This window comes from Gorilla gorilla, chromosome 19, assembly GCF_029281585.2.
Source record: "Gorilla gorilla gorilla isolate KB3781 chromosome 19, NHGRI_mGorGor1-v2.1_pri, whole genome shotgun sequence".
NCBI lineage: Eukaryota > Metazoa > Chordata > Mammalia > Primates > Hominidae > Gorilla > Gorilla gorilla.
In genome coordinates, this window is record NC_073243.2 from 38,350,220 (window position 1) to 38,369,055 (window position 18,836).

Sequence of the window (18,836 nt, forward strand, 5' to 3'; positions counted from 1 at the left end):
TGACCCTCACACCATCCAACATCATTCTTGGGCACCCCTGAAAGCCGACTTTCATTATTCTGCCTGTGCATCTCATCTCTACACAATGAGATGGTATCTCCAAGTCCCTCAAGGGACCTATTTATTATCTTGAGTCTCCCGTATTGCCAAACACAGTACTTGGCACAAAGTAGATATTTAATGAATCTTTGTTGCATGAAGACCAAATGGATGAATGAATTTATTTATTTATTGAGCACCTCATAGTGGCAAATATTGTTCTAGGCACTGAGGAAATGGTTGTAAAAAAATAAATAAAAATCTCTGCCTCGTGGATCTTACATTCTAGAGGAGAGAAAGTAATATGTATTATTATAACATGTATTATTACAGTTCCTGGGTAGGTGGCAAAAACTGAACTCTGGAGTGAAGCAAGTCATAATGACTGATTACAGGGCGTAGCGTGTGCCACTTGTTTCAAACATGCTATCTAACTATGAATGTGCACTAGGCAACATTGATCCCTATCCTAGAGATATGCAAACTGGGGCTGAAAATGGTAATTGAATTTCCTAAGACAATGGTGTTAAGTTGGCAGAACAGGGATTTAAGCTGAGCTCTCTGGGACCCCGTTGTCCATACTCCTAACCCCTACACTGCAGGGCCTGTCATTTTCTATTTAGTGTTAGTAGGTGCATTTATGTAGGAGAGTAGGGGCACTGATGAACTTTAGAATCTGCAGTTCTCTCCCTCTAACATGGTCATGGACTAACATGATAGCAGATGCCTCACTTAAAACCAACCCTTTACTCTCAAGCCACTTGTTATCCTTAAGCTGTCTAGCTCCTCAGATTAATTTCTATTTGGCTACAGATGCAAATCTAATGGCATTGCTAGGACCCTATGTCCGGGAGCTGTTTAACACCCTTATGAAATACCATTTCCTACCATAAGACTAAGGAAAATTAGAAAGACACTCAGCAATCTACCCACATCACCTGAAAATCATTGGTAATCAAAATGTCCATCAACAAATGAATAAACAAAATGTGGCATAAACATATAATGGACTATTATTCACACACAGCCAGTATGTGACAGGAAGGAAATCCTGCCACATACTACAACGTGGATGAACCTTGACAACATTATGCTGACTGAAATAAGCCAGTTACAGAAGGACAAATCCTGTGTGATTCCATTTATATGAGGTAGCTAAAGTAGTCAAATTCACAGAAACAGAAAGACTGGTGGTTGTCAGAGTCTGGGGGAGGGAGAAAGGAGATGTTGTATAGTAAGCCCAGAGTTTCAGTTTTGCAAGATGAAAAAGTTCCAGAGATAGTTGTATAATGATGTGAGTATACTTAACACTGCTGAGCTGTTCACTTAAATTTGGTTAAGATGGTACATTTTATATTAGGTGTGTATTTTAAAAATACTTTTTTTAAAGAACAGTTTTAGTTAGGTTCACAGCAAAATTGAGAGGAAGATACAGAGATTTCCCATATGCCTGCTGCCCCAGTAGACACGCAGCCTCCTCCATAATCAACATCCCCCAAACTGTGCATTTGTTACCATTAATTAACCAACATTGACACATCATAATTACTCAAAGTCCATGGTTTACATTAAGGTTCACACTTGGTATTGAACATTCTGTGGGTTTGGACAAGTGTAAAATGTCATACATTCACCATGGAGGATTTTCACTGCCCTAAAAAGCCTCTGTGCTCTGTATATTTATCCCCCCACGCTTAACCTCTGCCAACCACTAATCTTTTTATTGTCTCCAGAGTTTTGCCTTTTTCAGAATGTCATCTACTTGGAATCATGCACTTTGTAGCCTTTTCACATTGGCTTCTTTCCCTTAGTGGTATGTGTTGAAGTTTCCTCCATGTCTTTTCATGGCTTGGTAGCTTATTTCTTTTTAGCACTGAATCATATTCCACTGTCTGGGTGTACCACAGTTTATTTATCCAATAACCTACTGAAGCACACCTTGAAGAAGTTTTAACAATCATAAATAAAAGTGCTACAAACATCTGTGCACAGGTTTTTATGTGGACATAAGGTTTTAGCTCATTTGGGTAGGATTACTTGATCATTTGGTAAGAGTATGTTTAGCTTTGTGAGAAACCACCACGCTGTCTTCCAAATGCCTTGCCGTTCTGTATTCCCACCAGCAATCAAGAAGCGTTCCTGCTGCTTCACATCTTCAACCAGCATTTGGAGTTGCGTTATATGTTGTTTTTTTTTACTACAATTAAGAAAACAACAACCACCACCAGTGGCAGCACCCTTATAGTTCTGGCTCCAAATGGTGCCCCGAATCCTAGCAGCACTCCTGTATTATTCTTTGAAAAGTACATTTCTGTGTTAATATGAGCACAGGAAAATTGTTTTTGTAGGGGAGAGTTGGGAAAGAGAAGTCCTGCACAGAGGAGAGCCTGCCTTGTATTTAAAGAAGCAGAAATGGAAATTGTTCAACCCGGAGAGCTGTGGGATGTCGGCTCTCCGGCCCCTAACTGTGTAGGTGAATGGTGATTACTTCCACACAGACATTGGGTGCCAAGCTCCAGTTTTAGGCCACAGCAAAGGTTGTGGGGGGCTGCCAACAGGTACCCAGGAGGCTCTCTGTGTAACACTCCCATGAGAACAGCTCCCTCCCAGTATGTGCCACAGAAGATGCCATCTGGAAGGCACCCACAACAAGGCACACACAGCCTGCTTCTCTCCTGGGAGTTTGCCTTTGCATCTTAATTTTCTCTCGTCCTGAAGAACGTGTTTTCCATTGTGCCTGGGAGTGGCCACAGCCTCATGGGTCAGGGGAAGTCATGCCAGCCTTAGGAATGCCAATGAGCTGTCCCTTGTCCCAGGGCCTCCAGCTTGGTCCACTTTGGTGTGGTGTGGGAGTGAGCACGGACAAATCTTCTCTCTTCAACCAGCTCTAAGGAGGCTGTGCCAAGGTCCCCACATGCAGAGGACTTTAGGGAAAGGAGGCGTTTTAAAATCTTGTATTTTCTGCTGGAAGTTAAAACAAGAAATGGAGCAGCAGGGATTTGCTTCATTCAGCTGACTTGGAGCAGCTGCTGCCCAGCGTGTCTAGCCCCCATGGGTGGAAAGCAGTGCTTTGCCCTGGTTAGGCACTGCTTCCTTCCAAACCAAACTTCCTCTCAATGACTTCATTGAAAGCTGCTTTACATCATGAAGAGAAACTCCATTTATTTATTTGTAATAACTTTAGTATTTTATGGACCCACAAGAGGATGTAATTTAAGAAAACATTAGCAAGCTATTCCAAATACCAAGGTTTTGGAAGTTGCTAGGCCAAATAATCATCAATGGAAACATTTCAATAGTAAGAATAAAAAGCTGCAGTACCACTCCTTTTGAGCAGAGCTTTGGAGGTGGAGAGGTTTTAAAATGTATATTTTTGGTCATGACATCCTGGAGTCCTAGGAAAAGACAACTGGATTTCCAGGAATCCAGTATGAACAACATATGACCTAATAGAAGTGGGTCCATCTAATGCCTCCCTTGTGGGGCATTAACTCTATAAATAACTTAGAAAACACATGGGCTGATCTACCCTCTGGAGCCTCACTTAGAGCACAGTGTTGGAGGGAATTACATTCTGTTTTTGTTAGGGTTTTTAAGATAAAATAATCAAGAAGTTACCAGGAAAGGGTGTGAGCTAAGAATGGTTCCTCCCTGAAGAAGTATGATGTTTTGCAAGTTCCCATTCTACTAGCAGTCATGTGTTAATGATGTTTCTATCCCCATAAATAGCCAACATCAAACATCTTAAGAAATCCTTTTGAACCATGTTCAACCTTTCCTTTCTGTTGGAAGCATGAAGATCCAATGGTGGGAGACACAAATATCTCACCCAATAAGTCCTCATCTTGTATCTCCAGGAGAGATATGTTGAAATGGATAAATATGCACATGTGATCATCTCCTCATCTCATTGTAATTACATGCATGTAATTACATGTACCATACTTATAAACACTTATGAATTTAGGTATTTGTCTCCTACTCCACTCTGCTTGCCTGACCTTCTTGACCATACAATCAAATCTTTGTGTTTGTGAAATCCGCTTATGGAGTATCTATTATGCTGAATGCTGTGTTAAGCACTGAGGAGCCAGAGGGAGGGGACAGAATCTATCAAAGTGCCTCTGCCGTTCTCAAGCAGCTCAAATCTTATGGAAAGAGTTGCTGCTCCAGAGGACAATTCAGGATCTTAGGATTGTATCTAACATTTAAATAACAATTTATAGGTCATATGATGCTTTCATAGACACTATCTTATCTGAGCCACATAAAGCTTTGAGGGGGATGTAATTTTTCCAGTATGTAAAATGTAGAAAATGAGATTCAAGGGGTTTGAGTGGCTTTTTTCAAGGTCATAGAGCAAATAAGTGATGAAGTTGGGTTTTTCAACCCCAAGTTTAGTTCCTGCCCACTATTCCTTCCTCTCCCCACACTTTTCCCTGACTGAGAACGTTGACACACATAGGTCTATTTTTTCTGTTTAATTGCAGTTTTATTGAGATATAATTCACATACCATAAAGTCCACCCTTTCAAAAGTGTAGTTCAGTAGTTTTTAGTATATTCACCAAATTGTGTAATCATCATCTTTATATAATTCCAAAAGCCTTTCAATGCCTTCCAAAGAAATTCCATACCTTTTAGCAGTCACTCTTCCATTTTCCCCTTCCCCCAGCCCCTTGCAACTACTAGTGCACTTTCTGCCTCTGTGGATTTGCCTATTCAGAACATTTTGTATAAACAGGATCCTACAATATATGGCATTTCCTGTCTGGCTTATTTCACTTTGCATAATGTTTTCAAGGTTTACCCAAGTTGTAGCATGTACCAAAACTTCATTCCAGTTAATTGCAGAACAATATTTCATTGTATGGATATACCACATTCATTTATCCCTTTATCAGTTGATGAATATTTGGGTTGTTTCCTCTTTTTGGCTGTTATGAATAATGCTTCTATGAACATCTGTTCAAATCCTGTGCCCATTTTTTAACTGGGTCATTTTTTTTTCTTATTGAATTGTGAGAGCTCTTTACATATTCTCGATACAAGTCCCTTATAAGATATCTGATTTCCAAATAATTTATCTCATTCCATAGATTGTCTTTTCACTTTCTTCACAGTGTCCTTGAAACATGAAAATTTTAATTTTGATGAAGTCCAATTCATCTATTTTTTTCATCCCTTGTGCTTTTTGTATCATAATTAAGAAACTATTGCATAATTTGAGGTAATAAGATGTACTCCTATGTTTTCCTCTAAGAGTTTTATAGTTTTAGTTCTTACATTTAAGTGTATTATCCACTTTGAGTTAATTTTGTGTATGGTGTGAAGTAGGGTCGTGTGGATATACAGTTGTGTCAGCACCACTTATTGAAGGCTATTCATTCCTCCACTGAATAGCCTTGGCACTCTTGTCAAAAATTAGTTGATCATAAATGTATGGATGTATTTCTGGACTCTTTATTCTATTGATCTATTTGCATATCCTTATCCATTACCACACTATCTTGATTACTTTAGCTTGAAGCTGTCTGGGCCTAGGCTTTTCTTTGCAGAAAGTTCTTTGATTACTAATTCAGTCTGTCTACTTGTCATAGGTCTATACTGATTTTCTATTTCTTCTTGAGTCACTTGAATAGTTGTGTCTTTCTCAAGAGTGTTTATCATAATCCCAAAAGACACAACCCTAACACCATAATCCTAAATGTTGAAATCCCTAAGATAAAAAATGAAATAGAAAGTTTTAAAATAAGGAAGTATGAGTCCTCTAACTTTGTTCTTTTCCAAGGTTGTTTTAGCTATTCTAGGTCCCTTATCATTTTCATATGAATTTTAGAATCAGTTTGTCAGATTCTGCAAAAAAAGGCAGCCTTGATTTTTATAGAGATTGACTGAAACTGTAGATCAATTTGGGAAGTATTATTGTCTCAACATTATTAAATCTTCCCATCCATGGACACAAGATGTCTTTTCATTTATTTAGGTCTTCTTTAATGTCTGTCAACAATGTTTTGCAGTTTTCAAACACCTTACTCTTCTTTTGGTAAATTTATTTCTAAATATTTTATTCTTTTTGATGTTATTATAAATTGAATTGTTTTCTTAATTTCATTTTAGATTGTTCATTGTTAATGTGTAATATTGTTGAATACTAATCTTGTATCCTAAAACTTTGATGAACCCACTTATCTCTAGAAGTTTTTTGTGTGAGCTCCTTAGGATTTTCTACATACAAGATTGTGTCTGTGAATACAGATGTATGCTTTTTATTTCTTTTCCTTGTCTAATTGCCCTGTCTAGTGCTTCTGGTATACTGTTGAATAAAAGTGGCAAGAACAGACATCCTTGTTTTATTCCTGATCTTAGAAGGAAAGCGTTTAGTCTTTGACCATTAAGTATGATATTCATAAATGGCATGTATCAGGATGAGAAAGCTCCCTGTTGCTCCTAGCTAAAGTTCGTTGAGTGTCTTTCTCATGAAAAGGTATTAAATTTTGTCAAATGCTATCTCTGCACACACTGAACTAATCATGGGGTGTTTGTCCTTTACACTATTAATATGGTATATTACATTGATTGATTTTTTAATGTTGAGGTAACTTTGCATTCCTGAGATAAATCTCACTTGGCTATGGGGTGTAGTCCTTTATATATGTTTCTGGAGTCATTTTGATAGTATTTTTTGAGAATTTTTGCATCTATATTCATAAGAGATATTGGTCTTTAGTTTTCTTGTGATGTTTTTGGTTTTGGTGTCAGTGTAATACTGTCCTTATAAAATGAGTTGGGAAGAGTTCTCTTTTCTATTTTTTGGAAGAATTTGTGAAGGATTGGTCTTACTTCTTTTTTGAACAGTTAGTAGGATTCACCCTTGAAGCTCTCTGGGTCTAGGCTTTTTTTGCAGAAAGTTCTTCAATTACTAATTCAGTCTGTTTACTTCTCATAGGTCTATACTGATTTTCTATTTCTTCTTGAGTCACTTTGAATAGTTGTGTCTTTCTCAGCAGTGTTGATCATAATCTCAAAAGACAATCCTTAACACCGTAATCCTAAATGTTGAAATCCCTAAGATCAGAATCCCTGAACTCTAAAATTCCTAAAGTCTAAAATTTCTAATGTCTAATATTCTGAAAATCATAATCCTAAAAGATTACAATTCTGAATGTTGAAATCCTGAAAGCTGAATCCTGGGGATGATATTAGTATATTTTTGGTTGCATGCATGATAGTTGCATCATATTAAGTGGAACTATTACCTTATTATTGTCTGTTTGGAGATTAACCAAGGTTTAAGGAGCTGCCTACAGGTGCCAGGTTGACAAGGGCCACATTTGTGGACTTAATTTTAGATGTCAGCTTGACTGGATTAAGGAATATCTAGAAACCTGGTAAGGCATTATTTTGGGCGTGTCTGTGAGGCTGTTTCTGGAGGAGATTAGTGTGAGTCTGAGTGGACTAGGTGCAGAAGATCTGCCCTCAGTGTTGAAGGGCACCATACAATTGGCTGGGACCTTGAGAGAACAAATACAAAAGGCCACTTCATCTCTCTCTTTGGGAGCTAAGACAGACTTTTCTTCTGCTAGTGTATTAGTCTGTTCTCACGCTACTATAAAGAACTACCTGCAACTGGGTAATTTATGAAGTAAAGAGGTTTCATTGACTCACAGTTCCACAGGCTGTGTAGGAAGCATGGCTGGGAAACCTCAGGAAACTTAATAATCATGGCAGAAGGGTGAAGGGGAAGCAAGTACCTTTTTTACATGGTGGCAGGAGAGAGAGATCAAAGGCAGAAGTGCTGCACACTTTTAAACAACCAGATCTCATGAGAACTCCATCATGAGAACAGCAAGGGTGAAGTCTGCCCCCATGATTCAATTACCTCCCACCAGGCCACTCCTCCAAAACATGGGGATTACAATTTGACATGAGATTTGGGTGGGGACACACAGATTAAACCATATCAGCTGTCTTGGACATCAGAATTCCAGGCTTGCTGGCCTTGACTTCAGAACTTACACAACCTGACAGATATATCATGAGCTTTCCTGGGTCTGAAGCCTTTGGACTTGGACTGAGCCACACTACCAGCATCCCTGGGTCTCTAGCTTTCAGATTGTTGAACTTCTCAGCCACCATAATTATGTGAGGCAATTTTCCTAATAAATCCCCTCTATATATCTATGTACATATTCTATTGGTTCAGTTTCTCTGGAGAACCGTGACTAATACAGATTTGGTGTCAGGGAAGCCAAATATTATTCCTTCTTACTGTTTTTCTTCCAGCTCAATAGAAGAGATCCATGAAATTTTTCCTTTGCAAAAAGGCTGTGATCAGTATACAAGGCTACTTAATGGTGAAAGATAAACATTTAAAAGCTAATTATTATTGGTGTTGCAAAAGCACAAAATTGCTTAATTGCAACAGCCAAGCAATAACTAGACTTTCAAATGAACAGCAGATGGTTGCAAAATTTGTAGACCACAACCACTCTCCAAATAGAACTGTATTGAGTGTTTCAAAGATTATAGAAGAAGTAAAAATGCAAGTAAAAATTACAGGAAATCTCTCCTGCAAAATTATTCAATCATGTATGATATCTGCCCCTTCACACATAGCATTAATTTGCTATGCTATGTATTTCATCTTCACATCATTTCCAGTACTGGAGGCATCAATTGTTTAAAACTTTAGAGAGTTCTAATTTGTTTTATGTATTTTTCTTTTGCAGATTTGACTCCATGAAAGTGCATTGTCACAAAGTTGACTTTGTGTGTAAGCATTGTGTATGTCAATAAAAATGTTGAACTTCCTCAATAAATGAAGAGATGTCCTTTTTGTACATCTGCATTTGTGAAAGATAAAAATTTCTCGAGATTTTGGTTCTTTGGGCAACTACATATGCCGTGGTGACCCACTGTGGCTTTTGAGGAGATTGATACATTTATGCTGTTTTTGTATTTACCAAGGAGATTGATACATTTAAGCTGTTTTTGTATTTACCAATGTATTTACCTTTACTGGTGGTCCTTATTTCTTCTTGTGGATTTGAGTTACTCCCTGGGGTCCTTTAATTTCTACCTAAAGGGCAGGTCTGCTAGCAATGAGTTCTCTCCTTTTCTGTTGATCTTAGAATGTCTTAATTTCTCCTTTAGTTTTTAATAGTAGTTTTGCAGGATATAAAATTCTTGACCGACAGTCTTTTTTTAGCACTTTAAGTATGTTATCCTACTGCCTTCTGGCCTCCATGGTTTCTGATGAGAAGTCAGCTGTGAATCTTACTGAGCACCATTGTATGAATGAGTTGCTTTTCTCTTGTTGCCCTCAAGATTTTCTTTTTGTTTTTTGTTTTGATGTTTTGATTGATGTATCTAGGTGTGGAATTCTTTGAGTTTATACTTGGAGTTAGTTAAGCTTCTTGGATATGTAGATTAATGTTTTTCATCAACAGTTTCAGCCATTATCTGTTCAAATATTCTTTGTTTTATTTCCCTCTCTTCTCTGCATTTAGGGCTCCCATTATGCATATGGTGATATACTTGATGGTATCCTACAGGTCTCGAAGTTTCTTTCAGGTATTTTTATTCTGTTTTATTCTTGTCTCTCAGATTGGATTATCTCAACTGATATGTCTTTGAGTTTGCTGATTCTTTCTTTTACTATTTAAAATCTGCTGTTGAGGCCAGGTGCAGCGGCTCACACCTACAGTCCCAGCACTTTGGGAGGCCAAGGTGGGCAGATACCTTGACCCCAGGAGTTTGAGACCAGCCTGGACAACATGGTGAGATACTGTCACAAAAATTAAAAAAAATAAAAAATAAAAAATAAAATTTATTGTTGAGTCCTATGTTGGTTAGTTTTAAGTGTCAACTTGACTGGATTAAGGGATACCTCAGATAGCTGGTACAGCATTATTTCGATGTCTGTGAGGGTGTTTCCATAAATGATTGGCATTTAAATCCTTGGACTGAGTAAGGAAGAACCGCTCTACCCCTTTACCCAATGTGTGTGGGCACCATTCAATCTACTGAGGGCATGGAAAGCACAAGAAGACAGAGAAAAGGTAAATTTTTTTCCCTCTCTCTCTTCTGGAGCTGGAACACACATCTACTCCTGCCATCAGACATCAGAACTCTACGATTTCCAGCTTTTGGACTTCAAGATTTTTACCAGTAGCTCTCCTAGTTGTCAGATCTTCAGACTTGGACTGAGTCGTGCTACTTACTTCCGTGGTTCTCCAGCTCGCACATAGAATATCATGGGACTTTTCAGCCTCCATAATTGTGTGAGACAGTTTTCCTAATAAATCTTCTCTTCTCTCTCTCTTTCTGTAGCTATAGATATAGATATTCCTATTGATTCTGTTTCTCTGTAGAGCCCTAATACAAGCCTCTAGTAAATTTTTCATTTTAGTTATTATCCTTTTCAAACCCCACATTTTTATTTGGTTCTTTTAATAATGTCTATCTCATTATTGATATTCTGTGTGGTAAGATGTTGTTTTCATACTTCCCTTTAATTCCTCACCCATGATTTCCTTTAGTTATTTGAACATATCTATAATAGCTGAATTAATGTTTCTGTCTAATATCTGAGCTTCTTTAGGAAAAGTTGTTACTGACTGCTTTTTTCGTCCTGTGTATGGGCCATACTTTTCAGGCAATTGTTACTGCCTCTGCTGTTTGTTTGTTTAGTGACCCTCTTGGACTTAGTACTTTTTGTCATGTGTGGCGTTTAAGTCTCTGGTTGGTTAGCTTAGTAGTCTAATGATTAGACAGAGATTTTATTAAACTCCTTAACGAATAAGTCTCCCAGCCTTTTCCAAGTGGCTCTTTCTGTGTTGGAGCATGTCCTTAATGTTCTAGCAAGTAGATTACAACTCTATCTAAGCCTTCATTCTCTGCTAGTGCAGAGCCTCAAAGTAAGAGGTGAGAATTTTGGATCTTCTCAGGTATTTTCTTGACATATAGACAGCTCTGGGCAGGCACACAGTCCTGTGCATGTGCATGGCTTATTAGATTCCCAGGAATATGTTTGAGCTTTGCAAATTTCTCTATGCACATCTCATTTACTAGTTTTTCCTTTTAAGATTTTTGGTCAGCCTCTTGTTAGCTGTGACTGCTAATGCTGCCTCAGATGCAATTAGACAATTGCAGCTGATTGCTTTCAACAAGCACCCTGTGGACAGGCTGCTTGCACATAGAGAGCTTTGAGTCACATCAAAGAAAGAGAAACCCTGAGAATGGAGCTTTGCAGCAAGTTGCCAGCCAAATCAAATAGTGCCGATTCTCTGGGGATAGGGTTTGGGGGAGCTCCCAACCTATCTGCTCCTCCAGTAGCTACTAGACTGCTGGCTGTCACAGTTGTTATAGTTGCTAAACCGTTGGTTTTTACGACTGTGGCGGAGCTGTGTAGAGGGGGATGAGATTAGGAAAGTTAAAACACTGGACTAAAATTAGTCTAGAACTGTCCAGGGTTCTGAGTTTAAATTCTGGCCCGACTATTTAGTCAGCTGAATAAGTCACACATTCTTACTGGTTTAGCCTCTTTTTCTAAAAAACAAGGCTGTTGTGCATTTCAAAAGAAACTACAATTGACAATGCCAAATGCTGGCAAGAATGTGGAGTAACTGGAACTCTCATCCACTGCTGATGGGAATGCAAAATGGCACAGCCACGTTGGAAAACAGTTGAAGTTTTTGATAATGCCAAACAAACACTTAACATGATGTAGCAGTCTCATTCCCAACTATTTACTGAAGGGATATTAAAATTTATGTCCATGCTAAAATCTGTATGTGAATATTTATAGTGGCTTTATTCATACCAACAAAACCTAGAAAAAAAGTCCTTCAACTGGTGAACAGATAAACAAAATATAGTACATCCATACAATGGAATTATATTCAAAAACAGAAAAGGAATAAATTATGATATTTCAATAACATGGAAACGTGGATGACCCTCAATGCATTATGCTAAGTGAAAGGAGCCAGACCCAAAAGACTGCATATTGTATGATTTTATTTGCATGCTGTTCTGGGAAAAACAGTGGTTTCCAGGGGCTGGGGGTGGGAAAAGAGATTGACTACAAAGGAGTATAGAAATATGTGGTAGGGGGATTGATATAACTGTTTAATATCTTATTGTGGAAGTGGTTTCATGATTGTATGTATTTGTCAAAACATGCAGAACTCTATAATTAAAAGGATAAATTTTGTTGTTTGTAACTTATACCCTAACTTAAAAAAATAAACAAGTAAAGCTAAAGGAGGTATAGAGGGAAAAAAAGAAGTTCTATTGCTCTCTGAAAACAAGAAATCTTGAACTCTGGGGTCCTGGTTTTCCCTTGCGCTGTTCCCTCCCTGCAGGAGGCTGCTTGGGACTAATCCTCAGCCTTCTCTTTGTTTCACTGAAGACTTGTAGACTCTCAGCTATCTCAGCTTAAAGGGACTTAAAACTGGTTCAGTTTAACTCATGGCTTTGTGCAGAACATTTTTTGACTTACAGTCCCATCTTCTAATGTATGTTGGAAGCAAGAATGCCAGAGAAGACTGTAGCAGTTGTAAGATGTTGAGTGATCCTCTAGCATTATTTAAAACTTCCATGGAAATATTGTCATCACATCATGATTCTGATTCTATCCATAGCTGGAGCTAATTTAAGCTGTTATTACTCCCTTGTTGGCGGAGCTTTGATTATCCTATAGGCAGACCCCACAATGGGAGGAGGACAGGCCAGAAGCACCATTAAAAGTAGCTGCATGAAGATGTGTAGGAGATAGTACAGAAACTACTGAGTTTTCATCTTTTTTCCCAGTCTTTAAAGAGCCCTTCCTGGTATAGTGTAAATACTTGGTTGGCTACAACTTTGAAGTTTATGTGAAAAAACAACCAGCTAAAGAGAAGTCAGGAGCAGGAAAACAAGTGGCACTAACCAGCAGAGGAAACAGATACATATTAAACATACTAGAGAAGAATGTTATCATTCTGCTCTGATTATACACTGTGGAGACAGGGCATGCTTTCTTGTGGGGTTTGGCCTGGGTTGCCTTCTAGCATGAAGCTCTGGGAAGATGCTCAGGCCAGCCTGGCTTCCCCTCACTATGAAGTGACCTTAACAGTCAGGCTTCACCCATATCTTACTGTCTTGAACTTTCCTCCAGGAGCAAGATTAGGATTTCTGGTCACCCACTGCTCATGGGGCAAGATGAGGAAAAGAAATCCCTGGGAGACAGTGATGGAGATGGAGCTGCACCATGGGAGTGTCAGAGGGGAGAAGATAAGGCCCTGGGGAAGTCACCTTTTAAAGTAGATCTTCCAGTGCAATTGTGTTGCCTGCTAAAAATGGCAACATGATGGGGAAACTCAGCAACTCCATGATGCTGGGAGATGTGCTCTGAGCCTGACCATGAGGAATTTTCTTTCTTTGTTTCTTTCTTTCTTTCTCTCTTCTTCCCTCCGTCCCTCCGTCCCTCTGTCCCTCCCTCCCTCCCTCCCTCCCTCCCTCCTTCCTTCCTTCCTTCCTGTTTTTTTTTGGAGTCTCCCTCTGTCACCCAGGCTGGAGTGCAGTGGCGCGATCTCAGCTCGCTGCAACCTCCACCTCCTGGGTTCAAGTGATTCTCCTGCCTCAGCCTCTTGAGTAGCTGGGATTACAGGCGCCCGCCACCACTCCCGGCTAACTTTTTGTATTTTTAGTAGAGACAGGGTTTCACCATGTTAGCCAGGATGGTCTTGATCTCCTGACCTCGTGATCTGCCTGCCTCGGCCTCCCAAAATGCTGGGATTACAGGCATGAGGCACCATGCCCGGCTGGAATTTTCCCTTTAATACTGGCTGGGGAAAAGTCAGGGATTTTACAAAAGCAACATGAAATCTTTCAAAGGCTCTAAATGACAGCCTCTCATTTCTGACAGTTCTCAGGTACCTTTAAGTTTCCCTGACTCTTTTTGCTCATATTACTCTTAAAACAGACTAGCAAGGAAGGGTAGCAGGCTGCGGGTGGCTACTGCTAAAGCTTGCCAGGATGCCAAGCAGGTGGCAATTCCTTGGAGACCACTTAGCTATGAGTGCAAGAAGAAGAGCTCTGTGCAACTCCCTGAAATTGCTCTCACTCAATCTGTCACCCTCTGCAGTCTTGGCCCCTTTCCCAGTGTGGCCCACTTGCCCCCTGCCTCCCAAGTGAGGGCTTCCAGTACCTCCATTCACTGTTCAGTTTTAATTCAGCTCATTGGTTGCTAATGTTGCATTAGCAATATACCTGTTGCATATTTTATTTATTCCTTATTTTTGACAGAAAGAACATGTGTGTGTGGGTGTTAATCGTTTTTGTTGGTGGTGGTGGTGGTTTTTTTTTTTTTTTTTTTTTTTGAGACAGGGTCTTGCTCTGTCACCCAGGCTATAGTACAGTGGCATGATCACCGCTCACTGCAGCCTCGACTTCCTGGGCTCAAGGAATCCTCCCATCTCAGCCTCCCAAGTAGCTGCAACTACAGGTGTGTGCCATCACGACTGGTTAGTTTTTTTTTTTAAGAATTTTATAGAGACGGGGGTCTCACTATGTTACTCAGGCTGGTTGAACTCCTGGCTCAAGCAATCTTCCCACTTGGGCCTCCCAAAGTGCTGAGATTACAGGTGTGAGCCACCATTTAATAGTTTTTAATGATAAAATATTTAACCCCTGCCTGACCAATAATAATACTAATAACTAACATTAAACTTTGTTACAGACTGAATTGTTTTCCCTTAAAATTTATATGTTGAAGCCTCAACCTACACTGTGACTGTATTTGGAGATAGGGCTTTAAAGGGATAATAAACACTAAATGAAGTCAAAATGGTGGGGTCCTAATATAACAGGACTTATGTCCTCATAAGGAGAGGAAGGGATGCCAGGAGTGCCCAAGTACAGAGAGAAGGCCATGTGAGGATGCAAAGAAGTTGGTCAACTTTAAGCCAAGGAGAGAGAACTCAGAAGAAACCAAACCTGCTGACTTTCAGCTTCCAGAATGGAGAGAAGAAATTTCTGTTGTCTAATCTACGCAGACTGCGGTACTTTGTTATGGCAGCCCTAGCAAGCGAATCAAGCCTATACTGTGTGCTTGATTCTGCTAAGTGCATTACATGCATTATATCAGTTAACCGTTTAAACAAGTCTATGTGATTACCCCCAATGTACAGACAAGGAAATTGGCAAAATAAGTAAGTGCTGAGGTTTGAACTCAAGTCTTCTGACTACAAAACCCTGCACATAAATTAACACTACACTGCTTCAAAAGGAAGTGTGTGGCCCCAGATGCTCTCAGATAGGGGGTCACCTTTTAAAATAGATCTTTCAGGAAGATTTGTTGCTTGCTAAAAATGGAGTAGAGCAGCAGATACACTCTAGAGGAAATAAAAAGATCCAGATTCCAGCCCTGACTCAGCCACTGACTGAGGGACTGTAGTAGACTGAACAGCAGCCCCCTAAAAACTATGTTCATGTCCTAATTGCTAGAACCTGTGATTATCACCTCCTATGGTAAAAGAGTGGATATCACCTTTTATGGCAAAAGATGTAGTTAAGATTTTGAGAGGAGGAACTTATCTTGGTTTATCCAGCTAGGATCAAAATGCCATCACCAGTGTCATAATGAAATGGGAAAAGTCCCCTTGTTCCCCTTGCAGGGCGTGTGATGGGAAATGTGGCTCGCTTCTTCAGTGCTCCGACACCTCGATGTATCAGAAGAATTGGATCACACGGGGGTTTGGAGAATGAGTGAAAGGTTTTATTGAGTGGAAGTAGCTCTTAGCAGATGGGGGAGGCAGAAGGGGGATGGTTTTCTCCTGGAGTCGGGCCACTCAGCAGCCCAGGCTCTCCTCCAACTGCCCCAGCCAAACTGTGTTATTCCACCAGTCGATGGCCTGCTGGCCTGCTGGTGCTTTTCGGTGTGCTCTCCACTTCCTCTCAATGTCCAGCCCCTTGTGTCTCTGCCTGCTAGGGTCTCGGGGTTTTCATAGGCACAGGATGGGGGCATGGCAGGCCACGGTAGTCTTGGGAAATGCAACATTTAGGCAAGAAAACAGAAATGCCTGACCTCACCTTAGTCTGTGGGCACAGAGCCCTCGCCTGGGACCATGCCCTTCTCTAGCCAGCACTTCCCTGTCCCTGTTCTGTAACAATAAGAGGGAAATAACATAGACAGAAGAGAGGAAAAGGCAAAGTGAAGAGAGAGAGAGAGATGCAGCCACAAGCCAAGGAATGTCTGCAGCCAAGGGAGGCTGGGAGAGGCGAGGAAGGACCCTTTCCTAGAGCCTCCAGAGGTAGCCTGTCTCTGCCAAAATCACCTTGATTTTGGCCTTCCAGCCTCCGGCGCTGTGAGAGAAGAAATATCTGTTGTTTAAGCCCCCCAGTTTGTGGCATTTAGTTGCAGCAGTCACAGGAAACTCATACAGAGACTTTGGACACATCACTTACTCCTGCATGAAATAAACATGTGGGTAAGAACAATAGTTTTGGCTTGGGCGCTTGGTTGCTGTGCTCGAAATTAGCCACTGCTGGAGTCACCAAAACTTTACAAAGTTTTGAGGTTTGAGGATCACCGCAAGGTAACTGAAGCAGAACTACTCAGGTGTGGGCTCAGAAAACAGAACCTGTAAAGGCTCTCCAGGTGATTCTAATGGTGCCTGGGGGCAGGCCCCTGGTTTCTGTGTCTAGACCCTTGAAGCTCTGAGAGTCTAAGATGCTCACTAAACAGAACTCAGGATTCCCTGTTGTCCCCTTCTTCCAAAGCTTCAAGAAACAGTTTGAACTTTTGGGCAAGGAGAGAGCCAGGACTTTCCAGAATAGAAATGGATGACAAGGGATTCCTCCGAGGACCACAGAGGGGAATGGAGAATTTAGGGAGAGAGGGAAGAGAGCAGCAGGGCAGCGGGTGGAAATGAGAATGCCTGGGAGGTCTGGGGAGCCTTCAATAACATTGGAGCGGACAGCGGACAACGGAGAGGGCTGAGGGGCCAGGGGAGGCACCTGTGAAAATAGCAAATACTTGAGCCAGAGACGGTACACATCCTGCCCTGGCTCCTGCAGGTTTCCCGCAGAGGCAAGGATCACAGGGCCAGGGTGATGTGTCTCCCACGATGTCAGCGTCCCCAAGGACCGGTCAGGAATTTGACAGGGGAACCCGCTTGGGGCTGCAGTGACATCTGAGGAAGGAGTATGAGAGGGATAGAGGGGGCGAGAGCCAGATCATCATTCCCAAAGATATGGCTTTAACCTCTGCCCCCTCCTGCCCTCCAGCTCTGGGAGACCCCGGCAAGCCAAGAACCTTCTCCAAAAGGGAGGGGAGGGGGGTGCGGGTGGGGGGAGGGCCTCTGCCGGGCGCCATCATCTCTCCTCCACCACACAGCTGACAGACACTTGAGAACTTTCCTTCCCAAGCCCGTATCCTGCTGGTTCAGGGCAAAGTGTTCAGCTTTCCCACCAGGATCAGTGAGGAAGTGGCCTGGTTTGGACTCAAACAGACTGATTTGTTTTCTCAACAAGGCCTCCGCTCAGTTCAGGGAGCCCCAGTGATGCCCATTTTTCCAGGGTGCCTCTCCCACCCGCCTCCCTCTCCCCGCTCTGAGAACACATCATCTAGTGTCTGTAAGGCTTCTGCTTCTTGTTTGACATCCCTTATTTACAAAGCAAACAGAATGTTCCTTTTAACACACATCATGCTAAGTTTATTAATGCAGAAAACAATCCCAGGGGGCCGACCCAGGGGACCCTTGAAACCTGCCAGCACAAACTCTTCAAACGCTCAGCCCGTCAGATCCTCCTGGACAATATTTCACACAATGGAGTAAAAATAATATTTTTCTTTGGACCTTTCCAGCCGCTTTTGTGGCGAGCAGACAGAAATTATTTTCTTACTCTGCTCCCAGAGCAGAAATCTGGACGAAGCTGCGTTTATTTGTTTAACACAATGATTTCATCCTAAATGTCTCGACAGCAAATAGTTGGTGGTTTAATAAAGGGCCTTTGAAAGGAGGCTGGAGCTGGGGAAATGTGAGGCATGCAGCTCGCAGGGGCCGAGCAGATCGCGGGCTGCTGAGACTGGGTGCCCCCTCCGCCTGCCTGGGAGCCCTGGGGGTCGTGGCATGTTATTGCTCCCTGATCAGAACAATTTGTGCCGCTTCCATCCTGGAAAAGGAAGGAGACTGACCTTTTGTTCACGAATCCCGGAACTTCCCCAAGACCAGCCCTGCCAAATACAGACAGACATAACCCAAAAGCAGATACTTTAACCTGCGTGAAGAAAATAGGCCTTTTGTACTTATGTCTGCCTTCCCATGATTAAAAATTATGTCCTGTGTCAGCCAAATGTTGGCTGCTATTCTGGTGCCAGCCCAGAGTTCTGCAGCCAGGGCAGTGATTAGGAGAAGGGAGAGGGATCAGAGCCAGCTCAGGCCTGATTCCCCAGCGAGCAGAACCTACCCAACCAGGGCCAAAGCCCCCAAGCTTTCCAACCTGCAGTTAGAGGTGTCAACAAAAACTCAAAAAACTCATTTGCATTTCACTTCTTTTCCTTGGGAAGAATTGTAAGGGGCAGTGAAATGGAACAAGAAGAACACAGAGGAAAAGAACCAAGAGAAGGTCATGAGTGGCGTTTAACAATTGCCCAGGCGGCCCCGATTGCAGCTCCATCATTTTACAGCACAGGAGGGAGGCCCAGAGAGGGGCAGTGATATGTCTGAGAGCACAGAGCTATTAGAAGAAGAGCCATTGCTGGAACCAGGCATCTAACCTCCAGGGTTGAAGGGGAAAGGGCCTAAT

At 41.5% G+C, this 18,836-nt stretch overlaps 1 long non-coding RNA gene across 1 annotated transcript; it reads right to left on the reverse strand.

Moving 5' to 3' along the window:
* Positions 1 to 17,720: 17,720 nt before the first annotated feature.
* LOC115931218 (uncharacterized) lies at positions 17,721 to 18,580 on the reverse strand. Its single transcript, XR_004067751.1, has 2 exons — positions 18,531 to 18,580; positions 17,721 to 18,203 (listed from the first exon to the last, which is right to left on the reverse strand). It is a non-coding gene; the product is annotated as an uncharacterized lncRNA (long non-coding RNA).
* Positions 18,581 to 18,836: the final 256 nt, after the last annotated feature.